The following is a 26,532-nucleotide window of genomic DNA, read 5'->3' on the forward strand; positions in this document are numbered from 1 at the left end:
CTGGTGACAGGGGGCAGCTGATAGACCTCCCCTCCCACAGCTCCAGCAGGGCGTCCGCCTGATGGGTGTCCCCCGACCGTGGGAGTGGACCATCAGGTATGTACCCCCCCCGGTGCACATCCCTGGGGTTAAGGGGCGGGGACAAGGGACATGACCAGGGCCCTCCACACACCCAGATGACCATGGCCCCGAGGACAGCAGTCCCTCAGAAGAGTCCATCAGTCCCTGCCCCCCAGCAAGACTTCACCATGCCCCATCCCTGGGGATGGGGGGAGCAGAACCTAGGGTCCCCCAGGGGCGGGGGTTTGGACACCCATCATCATCATCAGCATCTCCGGGGGATGGGGAACCAGCAGCAGAGGGGTGGGGGGACAAGGGCCATGGGTCAGGGCCCAGACTAACAGCTGTCTCCACTCTTCTTCCCACCTCTGTTCTGCAGCTGCACCATCGGAGGGCCTGGAGAGCACCGGTGCGGCGTCTGTGGTCCCGGACAGCCCACCGGGGCCATCGCAGCAGGCCAGCTCCTTGGCGAAGCATGGACCAGCCCCAGGATGAGTCCGACAGTGGCGGAGACATCCATGGGCATCCACGGACCCCCAGCTGCTCGCCACCCTCCGGCATCAGGTAGAGGTGTCTGAGTGGTGCCTGCAGGTGGAGAAGTGGCAGCTCCATCTCCAGAAGCGAGCACTGGCCTGGCGCCAAGAGGCTTGGGGGGCCTTCATGCACACGTTCCAGGACATCGTGAGGCACTTGGCCCCCCCCCCGGCGCTCTACCCACCGCTCCACCCACCACTCCGACTGCCGTCCCTCCACCATCAGCCATCCTGGGGCTTGCTGCTGAGGGTACCATGAGCCTCTGGACACCGCCTGGCCCTATCTGCCAGTTCTCCCGGCCCCCACCCAGCCTCGACAGGGCCTTTGGCCCAGATGTGGGTTGCGTCCCCAACACCAGGCGCTGGACAGTAGGGGGTGCAGGGCCGAGGATGTTGCCCCCCCGAAAGCCGCCCTCCTTTGTACATATTCCCCCCATCTTTGTAAATAGTTTTTGTTCTACCCCCGTTTAGTAGCTGTCCCCCCATGTACATAGTTCCCCCCTTCTTCTTTTAATAATAAGGTTGGACTGTGTTGTTTCAAACAAAATTTCCATTTATTTCAAAGAAAAGTGTGTGTGTGTGTGCTCTGTGGTGTGGGCTTGGGGGCAGGGAGTGTTGTGGAGGATGGGGGGGTGCAGTGGGAGGCTTACCAGCAGCTGGCCCTGCCAGTGTTCACCACGCAGCCTGGTCAAAATGGGCCTGCAGGGCCTCCTGGACATGGATCCCCTCAGGGTCAACCTGGCAACTGGGGGCAGCGGGAGGCATTGGGAGGCAGCGGGAGACATTGGCCCTGCCAGCCTCCACAGCCCAGCCCTGGAAGAAGGCCTCTCCCTTGCTGTCCACCAGGTTGTGGAGTGCACTGCACGCGCCCACAACCTGGGGGATGTTAGTGAGCCCTTCATCCAGGAGGCTGAGGAGACACCTCCAGCACCCTTTGAGGCGTCCGAAAGTGTGCTCGACCACCTTACATGCATGGTTCAAGCGTGTGTTGAACCGCTCCTGGCTGGCTGTGACATGGCCCGTGTAGGGGTGCATGAGCCAGGGCCGGAGGGGGTACGCCGCATCTGTGACGAGGCAGAGGGGCATGGTGGTGTCCCCCCCAGGGATCTCCCGCTGGGGGATGTAGGTCTCCGCCTCCAGCCAGCGGCACAGGCCCGAATTTCTGAACACCCGGGTGTCGTGGGTGCTGCCAGGCCAGCCAACATAAATATCCAAGAAGCGGCCCCGGATGTCCACCAAGGCCTGGAGAACCACGGAACGGTATCCCTTCCTATTCAGGAAGTGTCCTCCACTGTGCTCTGGGGCATGGATGGGGCTAGGGGTCCCATCTAGGGCCCCAAAGCAATTTGGGAAGCCCAGGCTGGCAAACCCCATGATGGCAGCATCCAGGTCCCCAAGCCACACAAGCCTGTGGAGGAGCAGGGCATTGATTGCGCGGATGACCTGCAGGGGAAGGACATGAGAGAGCACCAGTGAGGGGTGTGCAGGGTGTGTCTGGCCCTCCCCCCAGGGCTCCCTCTCCCAGCGTTCCCCCGCATCCCCCTGGGTCCTCTTATCTCTATGAGGACAGCCCCGACAGTGGCCTTGCCCACGCCAAACTGCTGCTCTATGGATCGGTAGCTGTCTGGAGTGGGCAGCTTCCAGACAGCGATGCCGACCCGTTTCTCTACTGTCAGGGCACGTCGCATGGGGGTGTCCTGGTGCCATAAGGCAGGGGTGAGCCACTGGCAGAGCTCCAGGAATGTCTGCCGGCTCATCCGGAAGTTCTGGAGCCCGCGGTCATTGTCCCACTCGCCGAGCACCAGCCGCTCCCACCAGTCCTTGCTCATGGGGTATCTGCACAGCCAGCGGCGTGTGCGGCAGGGAGGGCTGGGAGGGCAGCAAGGTCTGGGGCTGCTTCCTCATCCCCTAGGGGCAGCTCATCTTCCTCAAATAAAAGATGGTCATCTGCCTCTTCCATGGCACTGAGCAGGGCAGCCACTGGTCCTCCAGGGGCGGGTGTGTGGGCCTCTGGCTGCTGCTGCTGCTGCTGGGGGTCCATGCTGCTTCCACGGGGTGCATGCTTGTGGCTCTGCAGACCGCGTGCTGTGCAGCCTGAGTGTGTCTGGGAGGGGCCCTTTAAGGGAGTTGCTAGCTGTTGCCCCGGAAGTGCTAGTCCGCCCTGTGACCCTGTCTGCAGCTGTTCCTGGCACCTTTATTTTGATTTGGGCCACTTTGGTGTGTAGACGCTCCCCTGCAGCGCCTATTTCGATGTAGTGCTGTCCAACGTCAATGTTGAACGTTGACAGCACCAGCCCTGGATGATGTGTAGACGCTATTCATCGAAATAGCTTATTTCAATTTCGCTACATCAAAATGAGTTATTTCGATGTAACATCCCAGTGTAGAAGTAGCTATACTTATTTATAAAATCCCTATGGTTATGTCTACATTGCAGAGATCTTTTGAAAGAAGCTCTTCTGGAATATCTCTTCCTATAAAACTTCTATCGAAAGAGTGCATCCACACACAAAAATGCAGATCAAAAAAAGAGATATCTGCTCTTTTGAAAGAAAGCGTCCACACAGCCCCTGCTCCTTTGAAAGAATGGGCCAAGGATCAAAAAATCAGGCCCCATGAGGACTGCTGTTTTGAAAAAAGGGCTGTGGAGTGTCTACACGTGTTTTCTTTCGAAAGAAGCTTTTGAAAGAGGACGCTCTTCCTGAGACAGCAAAGGAAGAGTAATTTCAAAAGAAGTGTCACATTCTTTTTCAAAAGAACACTTTTGGTGTGTAGACGCTATACAGGATCCTTTGAAAGAACCCTCTTTTTTTGAAAAATCTTTCAAAAAACTTGCAAGCGTAGACACGGCCGCAAAAATACATCTCAGAAAAGCAGCCAGTTTGAAAGGCATTGTCTGCACACATAGCACTTATTTAGAAAGAGGTGCTGTTGAGACAAGGAATAGCACTTATTTCGAAATAGTTATTTTGAAATGAGTGCTATCCCACACCTTAACATCACCTGTTTTGAAAGTTATTTCAAAATAGGTGCTATTCTTCCTGCAATGAGGTTTACCAATTTCCAAATAATCTACTTGTTATTGTGAATTTATTTTGAAATAGTGTGTGCATAGTGTGGACGACAGCTGTTATCTTGCAATAACTTGGCTCTGTGGCTGTAGCCAGAGAAATCAGTCTAGTCCCTTCTTTTCAAAGTCCACATGACATCATTTGGAGAAGTGGTAAGATATCACTGTCTCTGCTGCCAACAATTCATCACTTCCAAACTGGTCAAGGCAACTCGTGATAAAGATGAAAGTGGAAGCAATTCAGAGGCTTTAACTCATGCAGCACGGGACAGTGTCCCTCCCTTCTTGGGGCAACCATGCTGAGAGGTCCCGTCCTTAGCTGAGCAACTTTCCCACAGTCTGCTTCTATTGCCAAATTGAGGCCCTGAATGGTACAATGTTTGAATCAAAGGTCAGTAGCACACAGTTGCATCATAGACTCCATCCTCATGCATGACAACCCCCAGGTTCCCTTCTACACACACCCAATTTACATGTCAAGGGTTTAATTCTATGGGGAGACACTATAAAAAACATAAGAGAGATTGAAAGATAGCAAATATTCAATCTGTGTTTCTGCTATCACTTTTGGGTAAAGTGCTTTATTCTCATTTCCTCTAAGCTGATACCTAACATATGGTTTCTGTTGAAGCCAACTTTAAAAAATACCTTGAATTTTGATTTAGATGTGTTTGAATTAAAACTTACAGTCACAAACAAATATTTAAGTTCAAGGCTTTTGTTGCATTTATTTACCTTGTATAACTTAATATTTTTAAACTGAAATCTTGCAAAACAGTCATCACTGTACATACAGAAGTCTGTGTATGAATGAGGCATTAGAAGATGTATAAAGCCTGTACTGAATCAGCTGGAACAGAGAGTTTTAAAACAATAGTAATAATGTCTAAATACTGAGGCAGTTTTTAATCAGTTGAAACTGTGCACCAAAAATCAGACCGAATTACACTGAAAAAGATCTGAAGCCATCTGAACATCTGTTTAAAATGGCCCTGGAGGATGCGGTTCATGTTGCATTAAATGAAGATACTTCAGTTTGGAAAATTATAGCTTCTAAATGACAGTAAATACTACCTTCTCTCTATCCAAACCATACATGTACCAAAGAGTAATGAACAGATGCAAGCAATTTATAGTCATTTAATGAAAACTTTGCGTGGAGCCATGAGGTAAAATTGTACCCATCGGACATTATCCAGACTTGTTTGGAATTTTGTTTTATATTTCCTTATTAATACTGAAAATACAGTCGTCAATAAGTCCCATGCACAATCCACTTTTCTCCTTCCCAACTGCATGCCAGAGAACAGACTCATAAGTTTTAGGGGCTTCAAAGAGGAATGTTATTTAAATCTCATCAATACCCTTTATTATATTCTCCCAACATTACATCCACGGCAAAAATACAGATGCGAAATGACTTTCATATAAACAGACAATCATTTGAAAACCCTTTTCAGATCCAGAAGAAGGAAACAGTGGGAGTGCAAACTACTTTGTAAAGACCTTTAATTATTGTATGTTAACCTGATTAGCAAAAGAAAAATGACAAAATTCAATGAACAACAAATGGTAGAAACTGCTGTTTGGGAGACAGTTTTCTTCTCTTTAGATTTAATAGAAAGGACATAAAAGAACATCACCTTTGTGAGGAGTTTTCTTTTAAAAATAATAAAGATAAAACCTCCCACTGTAAAAAGTTGACCTTTTAGGGGCTGGGTTTTTGTATGCATTTTCAAACGTCTTAAGCAGCAAAACATTTTCAGTTAAACGACTTTGTTGAGAAGACCAACAGTCAAACATAAAATACTTTGGCTGTGGAGGAAATACCAGCTAGGGTCTGGATCTTGTTTCCATTGAACTCAAAGGCAAAATTCCCTTTTTACTTCAATGGGAACAGGCTTGGGTTCTTGCTTTCATTTCTACCAGTCAGATGAGTTTTCAGTAGAAACAGAAGTACCATCTCATTTTTATTTATAAGAGTGATTTGAATTTATTTGATTTGCCCTGAGTTTATTTCAAGTAAGACTTGTTTGCTTTCTGTACGGATGCTGATCAGTGTGTTTACATTGCTTCATTCCATTTTGTGTCCAGTAAGAGAAGTCTGAAGATTGCAGATGAGAGATTGATTACTGTACGTTTTCAAATTCAGCTAAGTTTGTGTGTTTAACATTTTGCAATAGAACACATTTTTGAGGGCTGTGTACCATTTAGAATAAAGCTGTTTATTTAAGGAAAGTTGAGAAGGATTGTGAGTGAAAGCTTAGTTATACTTTCCTCAGTAATACTAGTAAGAAGGAAATAAGGATCTTGAAGCTCAAGCAGATGGCACTAATGCATTTTTCCCTGTGTCTTCTTCAATCTCTTTCCTCCTCTACTCTTTTCTCTGTTTTTTCTTCTGGGGACTAGTTCCAGGTCTACTGACAGGGAGGGAAGGGAAAAGGGGACAATTGCCCCTGGGCTCACTGATTCAAAGTGGCCTGGGGCTCCAGTCACTTCCACTGCCACAGTAGCTGTGGACACAGGAAGAACTCCAGGCCATTTAAATCATTGCCTACGTGCTACACTGGAGCTCCAGGCCTTATGCTCTGAACAGTGCTAAGGGTTTGGGTAGGAGGAAGTATGCCATGTTCCAGGCAGTGTTGAGGCCTGGCTGCCCTCAGCTCCACCCTTTAAGCCCTTGGGCCCTACCCTTTCTGAGAGAGTGGAGCCAGGTTACTCCCCCGCTCCCCCTGCCCTCCCAATACCTATTGCTCAGGGGCCCACTGTCAGCTCTGCTGACTATTTCCAATAAGAAAGAATTTTGAGTTGCTCCATTTTGTTTCTTAAGCACAGCACTGAAAATATTGCTTTGTCACCATTAATGGAAAATAGGGCAAGAACTAACGTTAAGTAAATTAGTAAGAAATGGTGTGGCACAGATAGACAACAACATGAAGGCACATAAGTTAACAATTAAGCATATCCTAAAGAACTAAGGTGATGGTTTATGGCTTTGAAAGATATGTAATTTAAGAGTGTATACAATGTTGGCCCACAGCAGGTTAGCCTATAGCTAGTGTGTTGGAATGAGATCAGGTGAAGACCAGTCCAAAACGGAAGGGAGAAGCCAGGCAGTCCTAAAGTGGAGGAGGATCCTCAGAAAATAATAGGAAGCATCCCATAATATGAAGGTCTGTTGTGTAATAGCATTGATTGACACTTCGACTTAGCCGTTGTGACTGGTCTGTAAATATGGACCAATAAGAAAGGATTTAAAGGTGAATGGCCTGTTTTTCAATCTTAATGTTAGCATACCTATCTTCCAATCAGACCAGTCCAAACAAAAGAGAATTAAAAGGCAAATCAGTCAAGCTAGGAGCAGAAGAAAGAGAACCAGAAAAGGATCAGAAGAAACCTAAATGTGAAGAAGTAGCAGAAACAACAGAGGGGGAGAGCAGCTGGGCTTTGGGGCCAGGGCAGAACAAGATCCTAAGAGCAGAGGTAAAGACGTCAATGGGGTGTAAGCATGCTAGCTATAGGAGACAGTTTAGAATAGAAATAGGACTAATGAATGTGTATATTTGGGATGATAAAGGCGAGGGTCTATGATATGTATGTTTATGTTACTATGTTTATAATTTAGATTTATTAAGATTGCTGTCCGTGTCCTGCCCATGACTGGTCATCGTGCACAGAATATGATGATTTAAGCCATTCTAGCTGTGTAATATTACAGTATTGGATGTGTTAGTGCGTACACTGAGGGATTAATATTTATGTTTTAATTTAGTTTTAGATTAATTATGTTAGGAAAGACTGGTTACACTAAATAAAGAAAGCACTTTATTTTAGAAAAAATATCGCCTGTGTCAATGCTTTGAGCAGAAGGCTGTTTCTGTGTCATCCCAGGGATCAACAGACATTGTCTCTTCTGGGAAGTTTCCTGAAGAAACAAGGAGAACCTTGGTAAACCCTGGCAATTTCTCTAGGGCAGGCTCCTTCTTTGCTCCTTGCAGGACAGGATTAATGGGTTAACATTTGGGGAAGCTGGAAGAAAACAATTGAAGGGATATTCTGGGACCCCTTGGTCTGTTCTTGGGGTAACGGTTCTCACTCTCTCAACTTCGTTGATGGGACTCAAGGTATCAGCTAGATAGCTAGGAAAGAGTTAAGCTAACCTGCCTCTGAGGGAGAGGTTTGGGGGAAAGTGGCAAACAGTCAATAGAAGCTATCAGAAAAATTCAAACCTGAAACTGAAGTACAGCAGTTTTGGAACGCAGTCTGGACACCGTGTACGAAGCAAGCAGCAGGGTTTATTACACACAGCACTGGTGCAGTGCCATTTTGCTCATTAGGACTCAGTGAAGCACTGCCAGACAATAGATTACAATTGAATATAGATTATTGATGGGCAGGGGGAAACTACGACATGGCTGTCACCCACGCCCAGATAGGTTCTAGCAGCAAGACGAAATGAGCACAGTAAGCCGATAATCTAAAAAGGTTACAGAGTATCCCTGCCCAAAGCTTATAGAATATCTTATCTCTAGTACAGGTGGTTTCCACTACATGTTAAACAAAACAGATACACAATGAATGGTTCGTGTCAAGATAGGTGAGAGGATGTGGCAGTGCCTCCACACTGGTGCCTCTGGGGCGGGGGTGGTTCTCTAGAAGATTTAAAGCACAAATAATTAACAGCACTAACAATCGGTTTCCACATGGAGGGCCTCTACTTGGAATGTAGTTGCTGAGGCAGCTATTCCTCCCTTCAGACTTGAAGGCCTTTCCTGCCTGAGCTGGGATGTCCTTCTCTGGATCTTGCAAAGGGGTGGAACCTCCATGGGGGGTAGTGATGATTTATGGTCCCCCTACAACTCACTCACTGATAAAAATGTGCATTTGTGGGATAGATTTGGTAACCTAGGAGCCATTGAGGGGCGAGAAGGCACTGAGATTTTCCCCAGTAGTCAGGGACAAAGTATGGTTATATTGTTGTGTCTGATCTGCTGGGACTATGACTAAAGAGAACATTTTGAGGAGTGACTATGAAAAAGTATTATCACTACTGCCCTGGAGGGGCTGACAGAGAGTAAGGAGGTGGCAGAGCAAGCAGGGTGATGAAATGCTCATGTATGATTAGAACATTGGAAAACTGACAATGCCTTCCTGCTCTATGGAGGGGCTATTGCTATCCCAGGCTGTGTCTACACTACAAGAGGAATTTTATTTTTAATAAATTTGATTATTTAACCTTGACATTATGAATTCAAATTGTGTCTACAAAGCTTCTTGAAATTCAACCCACCTTTTTCCCATGTCGACTTTCCACATCCCTATTACCCTGGGCAAGTTTGACAGCATAAGTAGTGCACTGTGGGTACCTATCCCACAGTGTGTTAGTCCTGGTTGCTTATGGATGTTTCATGTTTGAATCCCAGAATTCCAAGCACTATCCCAGAATTCAGAGCGCCAGTAACCATGCAAAAAATGAACTGGAGATCACACCTTTTCCTGCCGTGGCATTCCAGCACAAGCATAGATCTCCAAATGCTCCAATTCATAGCACACAGCTTTCTGACAGCCACACTGGCTGTCACGCAATTTCTCCTTCAATTACAAAGCTCAGTGACAGTTGGGTATCAAAAAGGTGCTGCTGCTGATGATGACGATGATGTTTGGAAAGAGCAAATCACCCAACTGCGGTCCAAGAGCTCACAGCTGCTGGCTGTGCTGCATGCATTGCTGACAGCAGAGCAGCGGTTTTGGACTCATGAGACTAGCAGACACTGGTGGGACCACATTGTTTTGGAGTCCTGGGACGACCAGCAGTGGATGCAGAACTTTCTCATGAGCAAGTACACTTTTGTGGAACTTTGTGATGTGCTGGCACCCACCCTGAATCACTGTAACCCATAAAAGAGGCCGGCTGCAACAGTTCAGAAGCGAGTGCAATCACACCTTGGAAATTTGCAATGCCTGACAGTTACCCATCTGTGGCAAATCAGTTGGGGAGAGCAGATCTCAGTGGGGACCATGGTTATGGAGGTAGCCCATGTAATCTGTCAGCGTCTCCTCATGAAGACTGTGACCCTGGGAGATGTACAGGCAATAGTGGATGGCTTTACTGTCTAGGGGTTTCCTAACTGTGGTGTGGCAATAGATGGCATGCACATCCCCATCATGGCCCTGGCCCACCTGGCCTTGGAGTACATAAACAGAAAACGGTACTCCTCAATGGTGTTGTAGGGCTTGGTAGATCACAAAGGTTGTTTCACTGACATCAACGTTGGCTGGTCAGGGAGGGTACATGACGCACACATATTCCAAAATTCTGGATGGTACAGAAAGCTCCTGGATGGGACTTTTCCCCCCCAGTTGGAAAATCAAGATTAGCAGTGTGGAGATGCCTATTGTTATATTGGGCAACTCTGCTTACCCCCTGCTCCCTTGCCTTATGAAGCCCTACACAGGTGCCCTGGACCCCAGCAAAGAACACTTCAATCACAGACTCATCAGGTGCAGAATGGTGGTGAAATGCACCTTTGGCCATTTAAAAATGAGGTTCAGATGCTTATTGACACTTTTGGAACTTTCTGAAGGTAATGTCCCTACTGTGATTACAGCATGAGCTATTTTGCACAACATTTGTGAATCCAGGAGGGAGACTTTCCCATCCATCTGGAATTCTGAAGTGGAGGCAATAGGCAGGGCTTACTCTCAGCCGCCTACACAACCATCCACCAGTAGCCATGCTAAGGCGGCAGCTATAAGGGACACTTGAAAAAAATAGCTTCATGACTGATCTGTAATGCACATGCTACAGATGTATTTCTCTACTATAATCCCAATAAATCATACTGTGTCTTCATTAATGAATGCTCTTACTTGGTGGAAGGGTGTTAAGCTGCACTAAGTGGAATGCATGAGCCTTCCTTCCTCCCAAACCCACCCCACAATCTGCCTGGTTCCCTCAGCCACACATTCCTCATGTGCACATCTGCTGAGGACCAGGGAGTATCAGCGGTCAGCTGTGCTCCAGCTGGCCTGGTTTGATTTGTGTTTCCCCCCACCATTCCTGTACACCACGAAATCACACTGAGCTCAAAGGAATGACTTTATTTTGCGGGGAGGAGAGATTTAAGTTGTAGGGAAATGAAACCTTCTCAAGGGTGGTTGAATAGCCCTTTGCAGTGGCCCTTGGAGCTGGAGCGGCAGGCTATCCTTGCCCTCCCTCCCTGCTTGCAGGAACTTTGAGGATGGGGGTTAGGTGACATCTCGTCAGGAATATCCAGCCAGCAGGTATTAGCTGCTGCACTGCTGGGTTGGGAGTCCTTCTGCAGCTGCAGCAGGGAGTGCAGGCCTTTCGTTTGCTCTGTAACTGCTGTTATGAGCTCAGGAGAGGCCTCACTCTACTGTGCAACTTGCTGCTGTTGGAGGTCAATCATTCTCTGGTTAAACTCCGATTGACTGAGACACCATTCAGCTGTACTGTGATGCCACTGAACAGCATCCTTTGTCGGCTTGGTGTGCTCTGCTTCAGTCTTTTCCATGTGCTGCAGGATAAGATCTTGTTTGCATTTCTGTCATCTGTTCTCCTCTACTACACTGGGCAGTGGGTCTGGAAAATGAAGGTCAAAATTAAGATACAATTCACATAATGTGCTTTGAAGTGCAATGAATGGGTCTCCGTGTCTACTATCAGGGAAATTTAACTTTCTGAGAGAAACTCATGGCTTATTAAGGATGGGACAGTACATGTGCATTTCACAACACAACACTTAGTCAGAACATTTCTATGTGGACACGGTAAGCTAAAAACAACTGTTTGTTTTTCAGGAGAAGGGGAGGGCTGCAAAGCAGGGGAGCTGCTGGGTGTCCTGAGGGTGTCCTGTGTCAGGGAAATATTCTTTGGCCATCCCTGGAGCAATCCTCCCCAGAGATCAAGCCTCATGGAGGGGATGGTGGAGAAGGGTTTGATTACATCTGCATGGAAGGTTACATGCAGGGGTTCTATGTACAATGAAATGAATGTAAAGAAAAAATAAAATAAATAGTCCATAGAAAGGCTGAATGTAAAGGGACATGGGAAGGGGAAGGGCTAGCAGAGCCCTGCAGCCATGGGGTGCAGGAGATTCCTGAAAAATGAAAACAAATGCTACTTGGAAAGGGACATGGGAGAGAAAACACCCAGCAGAGCATGGCAGCTGCATAGTGCTGGAAAGTCCGGACAAATGAAAAGAATTGCTGGTGGGGGAAAGGGACATGGTGGGGGAAGCCTAGCTGAGCCTGCAACCTGCTTTGGGGGGTGGGGAATGGAGCTCCTGCTGGCTGCTACATGCAAATGTAAAGTGGCAGAAAGCATATTTAAAAAAAAAAAGATGTAAATTCCCACGCTTCTGCAGGTTGCCAAAGAAGACATCACCCTCCTAAAACTAACAGATATGGAGAAAGAACAGCTACTCATGCTATGTGACCCAAAGCCTGGGAAATTTGCTAAAATGCTCTGTGGTGCCATGATACCAGATCACTATTTGGTTGCCTGCTGTGGCAAGGTACGTTACCATGGAAGCTGAAACAAGTCAGGCCTGCCCAAGAACATTGTGAAAAAAAATGCAAGGGGGGTCTGGACGAGGCCTTTGAGGAGCTCTCCATAAAGAAATGCTCCATCCCAAGAAACGTTAACACACTGTTCCAAGGGGCATAGAACCACAGCTAGCAAACCTGTGCATATGCAACCTTATAGCTATTCCCACCCCTAACTCCCTTCTAGCATGCAGAATAAATACTCACCCGAACCGCTTGGTTCAGGGGGCTTGGGGACTGGCACAGAGGTGACTGGGTTGCAGGGGAATGCCATGGAGGGGCCCAGGGTGGAAGGGAATGCTCTAGAGGGGGCCACTGTGGAGGGGACTGGTTCCAAGTCTATGGTGAAGAGCTCGGGGCTGTCTGGCACACATTCCTCTGTCCCCTGCTCATTGCTCCCTTCCTCCCCTCCATTGCCCTTTTCCTGCAGGCCACCCAGCTACTCCTTACATTGAACTCCATACCAGGGCCTCCACAAGTGTCGTAATTCAGACCAGGCTCCATGGTGGGATTGCGCCACAAAAGCGTGTGCAGCTATTGATAACAGTGGCACGTCTGTGGAATCACCCCGACCTCTGGTTGGCTTACTGGACTTTTTGATAGGCCTGCCAGAGTTCTTTCACCTTTACCCAGCGTTGAATAGAGTCCTGGGAATAAACTCTGGTGGTCATCTCGGCTGTGTCTACACTAGCCAAAAACTTCGAAATGGCCATGCAAATGCATATAGGCCATGCAAGTAGGACCCTGCCTACTTCGAAGTCCCCTTATTCCCATCTGCTCGTAGGAATAAGGGGACTTCAAAGTAGGCAGGGTCTTTTCGAAAAGGAGTCCCGTCTGGACGAGCCGTGCGGTGGCGAGCCACATCAATTTCGAAGTGCCGTGGCCGCCCACATGCTAATGAAGCTCTGAATATGTATTTCAGTGGTTCTTTAGTAAACTTCGAAATGACCATTTGCATGGCCATTTCAAAGTTTTTGGCTAGTGTAGACATAGCCCTCATGTGACATCTGCTCATAGATTGCTACAGTTCTCTTGGCCACCTGAAGTCACTTCGCCACCATCTGGTCTCCCCAAATCTCAATAAGATCCAGAATATCCTGGTGGCTCCAAGCTGGGGCTCTCTTGTGAGCCTGAGAAGTGCTAGGCACATCAGTACCCTGAGTGCTCATGGTTGCAGCAGAGGGCTACTGGTACAATTGCTACCGATGCGGTGCGATGGCTTCCGGTGCAGTGTGATGTGAGGGGAAAAGGAATTTTTTTCATAAAGGGCTCCCTTTATATTTTCAGGGCTGGGTGCTGCTGAATTCCAATTCCCATTCCAATTCAAATTACATCAAAACTTCACGGGCTTCCTGTGACTTTCTTCCTGTACACCTGGATAGAGAGCAGCACACAACCAAGTGATGGGTCATTGTGTAGCTTTGTGGGATACATATGGGAGACTTTTGGAGACTAGTAAGTTCAAATTAAAGACATGGCACTTACACACTAGTTTGAGTCAAGATTTTAAACTCGAATTTCCCGCTTTTCCTGTCCCATAGTATCGATATTTTGTAATCAGTATTACAGCTCAATAATCGAGATAATAGGATTAACTGTAAAGACAGTCATGTTTTAATATCAAGCTAACTCCTTGAAATTTGATTTTATCTCATAGTATAGACACAGCCTCAGAAAGGAGCTTGGCATCGTTCAAAGATATGGATATAATTAGGTGGCCTCATACTACATGTGGGGCCTGACTTGATTTAACTTGGACAAACAGTTTAGGCTGAGGGTAGCAACAGAAACTGGGATCTAGTGGGACATACCACATCGTACACTATGGGTGAGTTGATGACACCATTGGGGGTCTGCTTTCCACACTGACAGTGGCCTGTTCATTCCCCAGCAAGCCTGAGGTTTGTAATGACATTTTTTGGGCATTTAATGAAAGCAGTTGCTTTGGTAGCATCTGCAAGTATAGGCATGCTTACAAAATATGCTTTCAAGCCTATACAGTCTGAAATTGCTACCATAGTCAGGAACAGCTGCACTGGGGAAACAAAAGAGAGGAATGAGTTAGGAGATCCCCACAGATTTCTGGGGGCAGGAACAGGTATGGGGGCTCAGGCACAGGAAAGGGTGGAAGGTTCCTAGACAAGAGTGTCATATCCAGTTAAGATGGAATGTTAAAGGTGCTCCTTTGGGATTACCCTAACAAGCTAGCTGGAGTGGGGCATATCTTAGAGAGGGGTTTAAGATCCCCTTTATGGGAGAAAGAAATCATGTGATGTCCAAAAATTTGGAGTCCTTAGTGGGAAGGGGTTATGTTGTCAAGAAAATATTTACACTTCAATTAAAGAATAAAATAGTATGGCCATTCAATCATCTACTTATATGGAACATGTGGGCTTCTCCCTTTGGCTTAATTCCTAAGAAAATTCTGGGGGAATATCATTTATTTCAACACCTATCAAAGCCATGGACCTAGCCTTGTGTTCTATGTGCTATTCCTTTATGGTTGAGGCTGTGCACATGATTAGGTTTTGTGGCCCACTGGTGCTAGTATCCAAGTGTCATACTAATATTGGTGGACCATCTGTAGGTGTTGGTGCACCCTCCCGACTTTAGCCTTTCAAGTTACTTTTTTGTAAAATGAAAAACATTATTCTGATAAAACCAAGCCCATGGGATGTGCATTATGTTGTTTAGTATCTGAGAAAGTTAGAACAATGCTACACTAGGCGGTGATGTTGGAAGGCAATTTAAAGCAGGCAGTGCATTATTTAGATATTTTCTTGTTTGCTGGCAGGATGAATTCAGATGAATATGTCAGTCTGGCTGCAAAAAGTGGAGCTATGCACAGCAGAGAGAGAGAGAGAGAGAGAGAAAAGCAGAACTATGTTGATTTACCTTGGGATTCAGCTAGGCACTGAAAGGTGTATTATGACTCCCTCAGGATAAATTGCAGGAGCTACAGGGTTGATTAGGAGAGGAAGAATGGCCAGGAATGTTAAACACCATGGGCTGTGGCCACCCTACCCCTTCCTTTTGGAGGGGACATGGTAATGAGCCACTTTGACAGATGCTAATGCAGCACTGCTATGAATATGCAGTGCCTCATGAGCATAATGGTGGCATCACGCACTTTCAAAGTTCTGGTTTCGAAATGCATGCCACCTACACAGTAGTAGCAACCTTCTGTCTACGTAGACTATGGATCATGCCCTTCGTAGTTCCATTTGGGATCATCATTTGCAGCGTTGACTGTGACTGTGAAGGCCCACATGATAGTGACAATCCTTGCTGCATCTGTTGCATGTGTCATGGGTGTCTGGAAGGTCCTTGCTGTGCTTTCTGTGGGCTCGCTTCTCCTCTGCTAGCTGTCTGATCCTCATCTCACCCTTCTGAAGGCCCTTGTGTAGTTCCTGCCTCCATCTGCTGCGATCGTCTGCCAGCTCCTCCCAGCTGTCTGGCTCGATGTCTACCTCCCTGAGGTCCCTCTTGCAAACATCTTTGTAGTGCAACTGGGGGTGTCCGGGAGGTCTTTTGCCAGAGGCTAACTTGCCATATGGGTTTTCTTTTGGGATCCTTCCATCATTCATCCTGTGGATGTGGCCAAGCCAGCAGCGCCGCCACTGCCTGAGGAGGGTGTGCATGGTTGGGATTGCAGCTTGCTCAAGGACAGAGCTGTTGGACACTCTGTCCTTCCATGATATTCCAATGATGAGCCTGAGGCAGTGCAAGTGGAAGACGTTCAGCCTCTTTTCCTGGCGGGAGTAGTGTCCAAGACTCGCTGCCGTAAAGGAGGGTGCTCAGGATGCAGGCTCTGTAGACTTGCATTTTGGTGTGTGTGTACAACTTGATGTTATTCCACACTCTCTCGCTGAGTCTGGACAGAGTTGTGGCTGCTTTTCCGATCCTCCTATTTAGCTCAGACTCCAATGACAGGGTGTCAGTGATGGTGGACCTGAGGTAAACAAACTCGTGGACAACCTCTAACGTATAGCCTCTGAGTGCTTGCAGGGTACTCTGGCTGGGCGAGCATTTGTACTCCAGGAGTGCAGCACGCTTCTTTTCGATGGCTGGAATCATCTCATCGGAGTTAGCATCGAACCAGTCATTTGTGTTTCTGTCTCTTCTTCCAAACACCGACATGGTCGTGTAGTAAATTGTATCGCTCAGATGCTGCCATCTGGATGTCACATCGGCACCCCTAGGGCTGCTGCACAGATTCTCCTTGAGGGTCTCTCTGAACTTTTCGGCTCTCTCTGACTTTGCTGTCTTTCTGGCATCAATGCGGGGGCTTCTAGTTGGTTTAGAGTGGTACAGCTTCTTGGGAATCACCTTGAGTTTGGAGCAAACTAGAGAGTGATCTGTATCGCAGTCGGCACTATGATAGCTGCATGTCAGAAGGACGTTTTTGAGGTTATCACGTCTAGCAATGACCACGTCTAATTGATGCTAGTGTTTCGAGCGTGGGTGTCTCCATGACACTCTGTGCTGTGGCTTGGTTTGGAAAAATGTGTTTGTGATGCACAGATTGTCGTACATGCAAAGTTCAAGTAGACGCTGTCTGTTTTCATTCATTTTTCCCACACCGAATAGGCCTAAGCAGGAAGGCCATGAGTCACGATTGGCTCCAACTCTTGCATTGAAGTCACCCAAAATGTACAGTTGTTTGCGAGCAGGTATTTGCGCTATGGCAGCACTAAGCACGTCATAGAACTTGTCTTTTACCTCTGGTGCGGTGTACAGGGTTGCAGCGTAAGCGCTGATCAGGTGGACAGGACCGGCGCAAGTTTGAAGTATGACCTGAAGGAGTCTTTCTGATCCTCCCATGACTAATTCCACCATTTGTAGAAAGGTGTTTCTGATGGTGAAGCCAACACCATGCTCCTCGCCAGAGAAAGGTGTAGTCCTTTTCCTTTAGAGATCCCGAATCTGTGAGTTGCATCTCTTGCAGAGCAGCAATGTCAACTTGGAGCCTCTTCAGTTCCTCATTGATGACAGCGGTCTTTCGGGTGTCGCTGATGTCCTAAAGATCTTCAGTCAGACCTGTCAGCATGGTCCACACATTCCAGCAAGCAAGCTTAAAACTTTGATGGTTTCCTTTTCTTGTTGATTTTCTTATTGGTTTGCCTGGTGCTCAAATTTCAGTCACTTGTCAGGTGTGGGAACCTTAAGCCTCATGCACCCAGTGAGGCAGGTGAACTGTGACAGGACAGTACCCTACTGGCTGGGGGCTGCCCAGCTTGAGGCGGGCGGTGACTGTCCAGTGAGATGCGATGATCTCTCCCACCATCGAAGGCAACCCCTGGTGCTCGTTCTCTATGCCTTTCGAGCAAGAGCTTATAACCGGTATCTGTTACCTCGCAAGTTAGTTCAACGCTGTTAAGTGATGCTGGAGTACCTCTCCAGGTGCGAGCCTGGGCAATTTTTTGGGACCCTGGGCTGCCCAGACACCAGTGTTCCCCTCTCAGCTTTACTGATATAGTCCAAAGGAGAGGATAACCTCTACATCTAGTACCAGCTCAGCTGCAGAAGTTGCCGGGTCAATGCCAGAAGTTGGCACAGAACCGCCTTAGGACTCCCCTCTGGATTTTCTGTCAGGGTTTACTCCCTTAGCCTTGCTCTTTCCCAGGATAACCCACAAGGCAGTGGGATGTAGCCAGGGGACTTTTTGAAACGTCCCCCTGGTTTTGAAAGCCCATTCTTCCCATTTGGTTTTGGGAAGAAGGGGCATTTGAAATTGGGTGGTTCTCTCAAAAGGCACCCCATTACATGGGCAGCATGCATTTTTAATCTGCCACTTTCGAAGCTCGTGTGGCTGCCATTATGCTAATGAGGCACTGCATATTCATAGCAGCACCTCATTAGCATCTGCTGAAGTGGCTCATTACCATGCCCCCTCTGAAAGGAGGGGATAGTGTTGCCACAGCCCATCTGTTGCAATCTATTATTGGACATATTAACTTTGACTGCTGGATTTTAACCTGGGGTGGATATTCTGTAGTTGGTTTGCAGAACTGGCCCTCCACCTAGAAAGAGATAGTATATGATGTAACATTTCTGGAATTGTTTCTGATTTTGGTTGCAGTGGTCCTCTAAGGAATGCAGTTTGTAGATGAAAGGCTTTGGAACTGGTGAGACAACATGGGATAATACATGTAATCACTTACCACTCCTCCAGATCTTACGGACTTATGAGGTTGGTAAATGTATTTAACTGATATGTTTAAGCTTTAATGTCTAATGCTACCCAAACATACACAAAGCAGATGTGTTGCCTTGTTTTCAGGTGGACAGATTCTGGGAGCTGGCACCAGGAGCCATCAAGGAACCTGAACAGATGTCTCTAGTGCTTTTGCATATGTTGTCTCTCAGTGTAGCACAGAGATCAGAAGCTTTGCAACCATGGTGGAGCTATGAGAGAAGGTTAAATGTTTTTGTGTCATTTTAGAACTGGGAAGGCCTGCCACCAATATGGCCCATAACGAAGGAATGGGCACTGTAGTACATAGTGTCATCAGCAAATGGGTAATTAGCATTATTGGCCCTCTCCAGTCCCCTGGTGACCTCACATTTGTCAGATTGTCTTGTAGCAGATTTTTTAATTTGAAGGTTTGTAGTTTTTTGTTTGTTATTTAGGGATCAGTGAAATAGGCTTTGGTTCCGTGGGGGATCTTCTCCAAGAGCTTTGGAACTGAGGGGTAGACATGGGGAGAGGCAGTGTGTGCTATTAACTTGGAGAAGATCAAAGAAGGAAAAAGGAGGCTGGGTGAAAGCGTCAAAGGGTGGCAAGCCTGGGATCTGCCTTGTGGATGTTATGGGGTCATGCATGCCAGGAAAGTCAGGGATGAATGCACTCCCTTGATTCATAGTGACAGTTTATTATAGTTTTAATACAGGGACCAGTCATGTTTGGGCTTCCAGAACACAGATTTGGTTCTCACTTACTCAGGACTGGGGCAGCAACGGCAAGTGACACAGATGGGCATAGGAAAATTCAGGAGCAGAAGCATGGCAGGTGATCACCAGAGTCGTTGTCAAAAAGGAAATGCCTTGAATACCACTTATTCCTTCCAAGGCAAGGCATGAAATATCATGCTGTATTTACAGATTCTCTACAGATGTCTGAGAATGAAACCCTGACGTGAGCTTGAAGTCATTTTCAACAGATTATAGAATGGCGAATATGCAACACCAATACCGTATTAACGAGTCTAAAAGATAAAGCAGTAAACCTGTGACAGCTGGGTATATGAAACATCTATTAAGATATTTAAAAACTTAAAATCTTCCTATCTTGATGCTGGTTTAGGAACACAAAACATGCCATTCCACACAGAGAATTAGTAGTCCATTAAATCTACTACCTTGCATTTCTTTTATGATTCAGAGGGAGATGAGAAAATCCATGATGTGGTTGGGTCTTGTGTGCATCGCTTATATTAGCTTTCCTTTAATATAATTATGCTTTAATAAAATAATGTTTAGAAAGAGTAACAAGTTTGCTTTTGTGAAGAAGGAAAGACATAAAATCATAAAGATTTAGCAGTGTGAAAGGATACTTCAGAAGGGAACAATCGATATTTTCCTATATTTCAGGCAACTAAGCTTCAGTTTTATAAAAGATCATGGTAACAGGAAACATCTTTCCTGATACTTTTTGAGTGAAATTTACCAGAAATAATGTGAGTGAAGAACGATTACTCACCCATATGCTTTATTAATGTGATTGGAATGTAGCCATTTAATATCAGAAAGGTTTGCAGAGAGGCAAGCATCTTAAGGAAACAAATTGTATATCTGAGGCATTCCAAATTTGCGCAAGCTTCTATATTTCAATCTCCCCACCACACACTTTCCGAATTGCTCCTGAGAAGAGCAAGTTTGCAGAATGTTTGAAAGGGTATTGTTTTAGGCTTACCGTGTTTGATACAAGATCCATGATGTATGAGATAATAAAGCTGCATAGATTAATGTACAGAAAACCCTGCTGGGATTCAGGGGACCTCCCTTCTATTCAAGTTTCTGCTAATAGCCCACTGGGTGATCTTGAGCAAGTCACTTCGTTCATACTTCATGGTAACTGCACTTGTACTTTGCCTTGTGGATCCAGTGAAGACATCTACTCTGAGGCTTCCAGAGGCTGTTTCTCTTGGATGGAGGCACAAGTCTTACTCTCTGTCTCTCTTTGCAGGTATTTCCAGGCAAAAGAGTTCCTTGCCTTTGCTGTGTCATTCCTAGCATAGACTAGGTGCTGTGGAATGCCCCCTTGCTTTCTCTTCAGAGATGGATATCAGGAAGGTGTTACTGATGTAAGGTAACTACACACAGTTCTAAGGAAGCCTACTTAACTCATATGGTGCAGGTTCAATTTAAGCATGATTTGGTACAATATTCATCTATAACCATTTTCTTTCTACAATGCCACTGATTCTTTAAGGTTTTAAGAACACTGAAACCAGTCAAACAGTGATTTCCAATGAGAATGTGATACTGAAGATCTGGACACAGCAACACAAAATTCATATTAATTGTAAACTAATACTCTGCTTTATCTCTTTGAGATTAATATTACTGAGGTACAGTATGCCATCTCCAGTGTTCCATTTTCATGCTTAACGACGTGGCAACACTATGGGCTTCCTTGGCCTTAAAGATCTTTCCACAGGAATGTTCTTTTACCTGAAAACCAGTTTTGAGCTCCAAAATTAGTGTTTTCAAAAAGTCTTTCAAATTGACTGTAACTGAAAAACCAGAATCTGAGTTTTAACTGTAAGGGGTCAACACTAGACACTCCTTTTTCAAGATCTTTTCCGTCAGAAATGTTAGTCAAATATGTTCTTATCAATTAAACTAATCTCTTAATTCTTAGTCCACCAGTTGGTGTATTCAGTCTTCAGTAGATTATAATAAGATTAATCTATTATGGCAAAGAAAGGGCAAATTGGTTTAAAAATAAATCAATTTTCAACTCAAACGCTGGAAAAAAAATATTTATACACATAATCCCCTTTCTCGAACAGAGATGCATTTTGTTGAACACCACGCCCCTCTCCTGAACTTTGTAGTTATCTTATATAGTCATAATTTAGATAATCTGTCTCCTAAACTGTCTTTTTCAAATTATATGTGCATTAGAAGTTACCAGGATTTAGAGTCAGAATAGACTTCAAAAAGCCCATACAATGTATGGTATTCAGTCCAATGAGCAGGACAGAGACTATCAGACAAGTTGATATTCTGTCAGAAATGTGGTAGACTAACAGAAAAAGTCATAGATGCTCCTCTGGTTCCAGTCTTGGAGAAGGAAGATTGATGAGACTGGAACCCATTAGTGCTATGATTGAAGATTAATTAAAGAAATCACTGCACTTTGAAGAAGGAGATTAAAGGATCCAGATGATTTGTAAATACAAGGGAAAAGAAAATGGAACAGAGAAAAGATGTCAAAGGCAGAAAGATTTCAAAAAAGTTTCAGATAAACATATGTATATTTTGGAATTTACTACAGCAAAATAACCTTTCAAACTCCTTATGCTTTAGTGGTCAGTATTTATTTTACTTTATTGTATCTGTTACATGTTTTACATTGTGTATTTTTTTTTAGCTTTCTCATTTTGACACTAATGGAAGATGTGTTTAGTTGTAACACTACTAGAGTAGTCTCTTCCCAGTAATGCCTACAAAAAATGTGTGGTACACAGAACACTTATGTGCATTGTATGGAGAGCTGACTGGTTATGTGGTGCTGACTTTTCTCATATTCCACTTCTACAATCATACTGAAGAGATAAAATAAAAGTTCTATTTAAACAACTGCTGTAGCTGCTTCACTAGTGGAGGAGAGGTGGTCCCTGGAATCATTTGTTTCAGGTCCATCATTTGTTTCAGCTCCCTGGTCTGGCACCCATGGGACCCCGCAAGTGCTGAATTAGAGAATTTCCTTTGAACTACAGGAGGTCAATATTGTTTAGCCACATTACCAAAACTCGCACTGCCTGCAGGGTTCTTACACGACATTTAGGAGTAAAAAAAAGCAGTCAAGTAGCACTTTAAAGACTAGCCAAATAGTTTATTAGGTGAGCTTTCGTGGGACAGACCCACTTCTTCAGACCATAGCCAGACCAGAACAGACTCAATATTTAAGGCACAGAGAACCAAAAACAATAAGTAAGGAGGACAAATCAGAAAAAGGTAATTAAGGTGAGCAAATCAGAGAATGGAGGGTTGGGGGGGAAGGTCAAGAATCAGATTGAGCCAAGTATGCAGACGAGCCCTTATAGTGACTCAGAAAGTTCCCATCACTATTTAAACCATTTAAATTGTGATGGAAACTTTCTGAGTCACTATAGGGGCTCGTCTTCATACTTGGCTCAGTCTAATTCTTGACCTTCCCCCCCACCCCTCCACTCTCTGATTTGCTCACCTTGATTACCTTTTTCTGATTTGTCCTCCTTGCTTATTGTTTTTCATTCTCTGTGCCTTAAATATTGAGTCTGTTCTGGTCTGGCTATGGTCTGAAGAAGTGGGTCTGTCCCATGAAAGCTCACCTAATAAACTATTTTGCTAGTCTTTAAAGTGCTACTTGACTGCTTTTTGTTTTGATAGTGTATAGACTAGCATGGCTTCCTCTCTGTTACTAGTTAGGTGTAAATTAGAGCTCAATAACAGCACAGAACACTGACAGCCAAGCGTGGCAGCTGTAAACAAACTTTATGGGACCACGGGAATCTCAGCTACACTGCTGATAAGTTGTTATCTCACTAAAATCACGCTGAGCCACACATGTTGCCAGACCAGAGGGTGCCTGAACTGAGAGGTTCAACCTACATGAAAACGTTTGAGAAGCCTTGCTCTGGAGCATGAGCTCTCTAAGCTTATTGCTTGAAGTTTCACTAGTGTATTGTCACTAGGAAGGATTTTTGTAATGTGTAGAGTACAAAAATGGAAGAAAAACCTAATGTTTGAACAGAGTATGTTGTTATACTTCCTGTAGTCTATAACACCTTCTACTTTCTAAGGTCACTAGTAACATTAAAGAACAGTCAGAGTCAGTCATTTGCTGATACCAGAGTTTCTTTACTTCTCCCAGTCGAAGGTCACTGGTAGAAGTGGGTACCTCTGCTGGGTAACTTTGCTTTACTCTGTGTGTGTATTGTGTATAATGACAATTATGACTCTGTTAAATTTGCCCACTTGTCCTAGAAACAGGGAAAGTTATTTAAAATAGAAAATGTCAGAATTTTAATTCAGATATGTCATAAATCGTCGTGCGAAATGTGTACTATGTGAAGTATTGACATAGGCCACAAGTCCAAACCAAAATGAAGGCTTGTTTTTCTGCTTGCAAAACCAAAACATCATGTAGGCAAAAAGCAAAATGCTAAACCGATCTCATTTGTAATTCATATTTCTTTGCAAAATCAATATACAGATTTTGCAAAGTCTAGATTGCTCATCAAAAAGAATGTAAGTGTTTTGTATAACAGCAGAAGGAATTCAAATGTTCAGATAAAGTGCATATCAGGTAGCTAGCTGTTCACTTTCATCAATTTCTGTTGACTTTAATCTTCAATATACAGTCTTATCTCACGTCTTGGCAAGCTTTTACATTTTTAATTTACTTAAAGATGGGTTGCAGCTATTATAATAAAAATTAACTTGTTTGTCCCATTCTTATAAAGGGAAGAAGTGAGTGTAACTTTTATTTAGTTTGTATTTTTATAAAATAACATGCCCTAAGAGCCTGAGAAATTTGCATGCTCCCTGGCTTCTCTGCCAGAGTGACTGACATCTCAATGACCATAAACTACTCCATCCTGAATTGCAGTTTTCATTCCCTTTAAAGATACAGAAATTGTGAAGTCATTTGCTGGTGTGGGTGAGATGCAGCAATGATTTCAGGGATGTGAGGGACATAGGAGCTGACCTATCATGAACCAGGAGGTTATGGGAGAATGGGAGAATTCAGCTAAAAAATGGGAACCATTGCTATACTGGTTAGCAGCTGATTTTTAAAATAGAGTAGGAAGAAGGGTTCTTTCAAAAACTGGGTTTATTTTTGAAGGAACCCTGTCTTACACAGCTGTTTCTGTTTTTGGAAAAGGCTCTTCAAGACGAGAAATTGCTCAAAATATGCAAGATATACGAGATATGTAAATCTGTGCCTCGTTTGCATTTCCAGTCTCGCTTATTCGCATTCCCCTTTCAACAGGAGAATGTAGTGTAGACGCAGCCTTTATGTAACACAAAGAGGCACTCTTCTCTTTCTCAAATCATTTGAACACAGGGACCACACAGAATGGTTCCAGTATCAAATTGTTCTTCACAGTAGCAATAGCTTCAGGTGCGATCCTGAAATCTTGAGGTGTTTGTTCAGTGTGCTCCCCAGCACATGTAAATCTATCTCAGAAAAACTCAATCTTTGCCTACATTTTCAGGAATTTTAATGACAGACCAGGAATTAAATTCACCCATTTTTATTAATGGGTTCTTGAAACAGAGAGCATTTAACTTTAAATAACAGTTCATACTATTCTACATTTGTATGCCATTGTATTTCCTGTACTTGGAATGGGTGTTGACCCTGGAAGGTTGACAAATTAGTAGTGGAGGAAGGAAAAAGTCAAATACTCTTTTTTCTTATTATAGAATAAGAAAAAAAGGTATATCTGCTTGAATGATTACCGCTGACCACTTAATAAATTGGTTTGGAATCCACTTGTTTCTATGGACTTGCACAAATAAAGATCCTTTGCCCAGTCAATGATCCAAGCAAATGACAAGAGTTTTGTACTTAGACTTGAATTTTGATATGAACATGCTGAGTCCAAAGTGTTTAATAAATCCAGTGCCCAAAGCAATAGACAGACTCCCTAAGTCTCCTTGGAACTTCTCAGGTGGTACAGTTCACCTTTCTAAACATTCTTACATCAGATGTTGGTTGTGTCACCATTGTATAAAATTTCTCTTATCTGCAATTAAACCCCATTTCCTACTTTTTGTCTAAGCAGTGCCATTTATGTAGGCAATCAAAATACTGTACCTTTCCCCTTCCACATTTAATATAAGGATGTCTGTAAAAATTGTAAAATTTCATCTTTGAACTCTCATTGTATACCAATAACTTTGGTTAAACAGAATTGATTCACCCATGACATTCATTGTTCTAACCTTTTGCTTGTAGTTAGAATTGCCTGGAAAACATTATTTTATTTTGTTTTTAACCAGATTACATTGTGGAGCAGAGCATTATGGCATCACTCCTGCAAAAACATGAATAACTTTACACACTCTGATATAAAGCAAACATATGGGTTTTGTGTCAGAAGACACTCAGCTTTTGTGAGTGCCTCTTGTTGCCTACATGTGAACCTGCACTTTTCCTTTTCTTTGTGCCCCCTGTTGGCTATTACCCTCATCAGGTAGGTGTTCAATGCTCAGGTCTTAAGCTATGTCACACATAGTCTAACACAGAGGCGGACAATAAGCAGCCCATGGGCCATCTGCAGTTCACCAGGTTTAGCCTCTGTGGGGGCTGCCACTGCTTTATTTACCTGCATATCCGCAGGTACAGCTGCTTGCACATTCACCTGGTCTCAGGTCATTGTTTCTGGCTAATGGTTAGCCACAAGGACCAGGAAACCACTTCTTGCTGCTCCCATTGGCCAAGAACAGCAATCTGTGGCCAACAGGTGTTGAAAGCTGCCATACGTGTGGACGTGCAGGTAAATAAAGCACTGGCAGCCTGCCAGAGCCTAACCCTGGTGAATCCCAGCCATCAGATTGCTCATCCTTGATCAAATGCATGAAGAGTACAAGGTCCAACAAGGCTTGTCTTTGTGCCTTGTTGCCATCTTTAGCTGTGCCTCTGAGTACAGTCCTCAGCCCCTTCTTGGCAAGCTTTAAGTATGTGTCTGCCCTGGGCTTTCTCCCTGGAGACTCTTTAAGTCTAATTCTTCACTTGGCCTCTAAACAGGACTTATCCTGTTCTTGGGGCTTAGGCCACACTGCCAACTAGAGGACCTGTGCTGGACCACTTCTTCAGGTCCCCACCCAGGGACCTTGTCCATAGAAGCCACATGTGGCTTCCTTAATAATTTCTACTGCTATTCCCTAGGTCACTGCCCACATAGCACCTTCCTCTTCACCTGATGATCTCAATGCTCTTCCTTTCTCTCAGTGGTGCTAGAACAATTTTTATGGTGGCAGTATGGAAAACCATTGAAACGAACTGTAAACCCTGTATATGATGGAAACCATTTCAAGCCAGTGGTGCTTCTGCACCCCCATCATCCCTGTTTATTC

Source organism: Carettochelys insculpta, chromosome 1 (assembly GCF_033958435.1).
Source record: "Carettochelys insculpta isolate YL-2023 chromosome 1, ASM3395843v1, whole genome shotgun sequence".
NCBI classification, from domain to species: Eukaryota; Metazoa; Chordata; order Testudines; family Carettochelyidae; genus Carettochelys; species Carettochelys insculpta.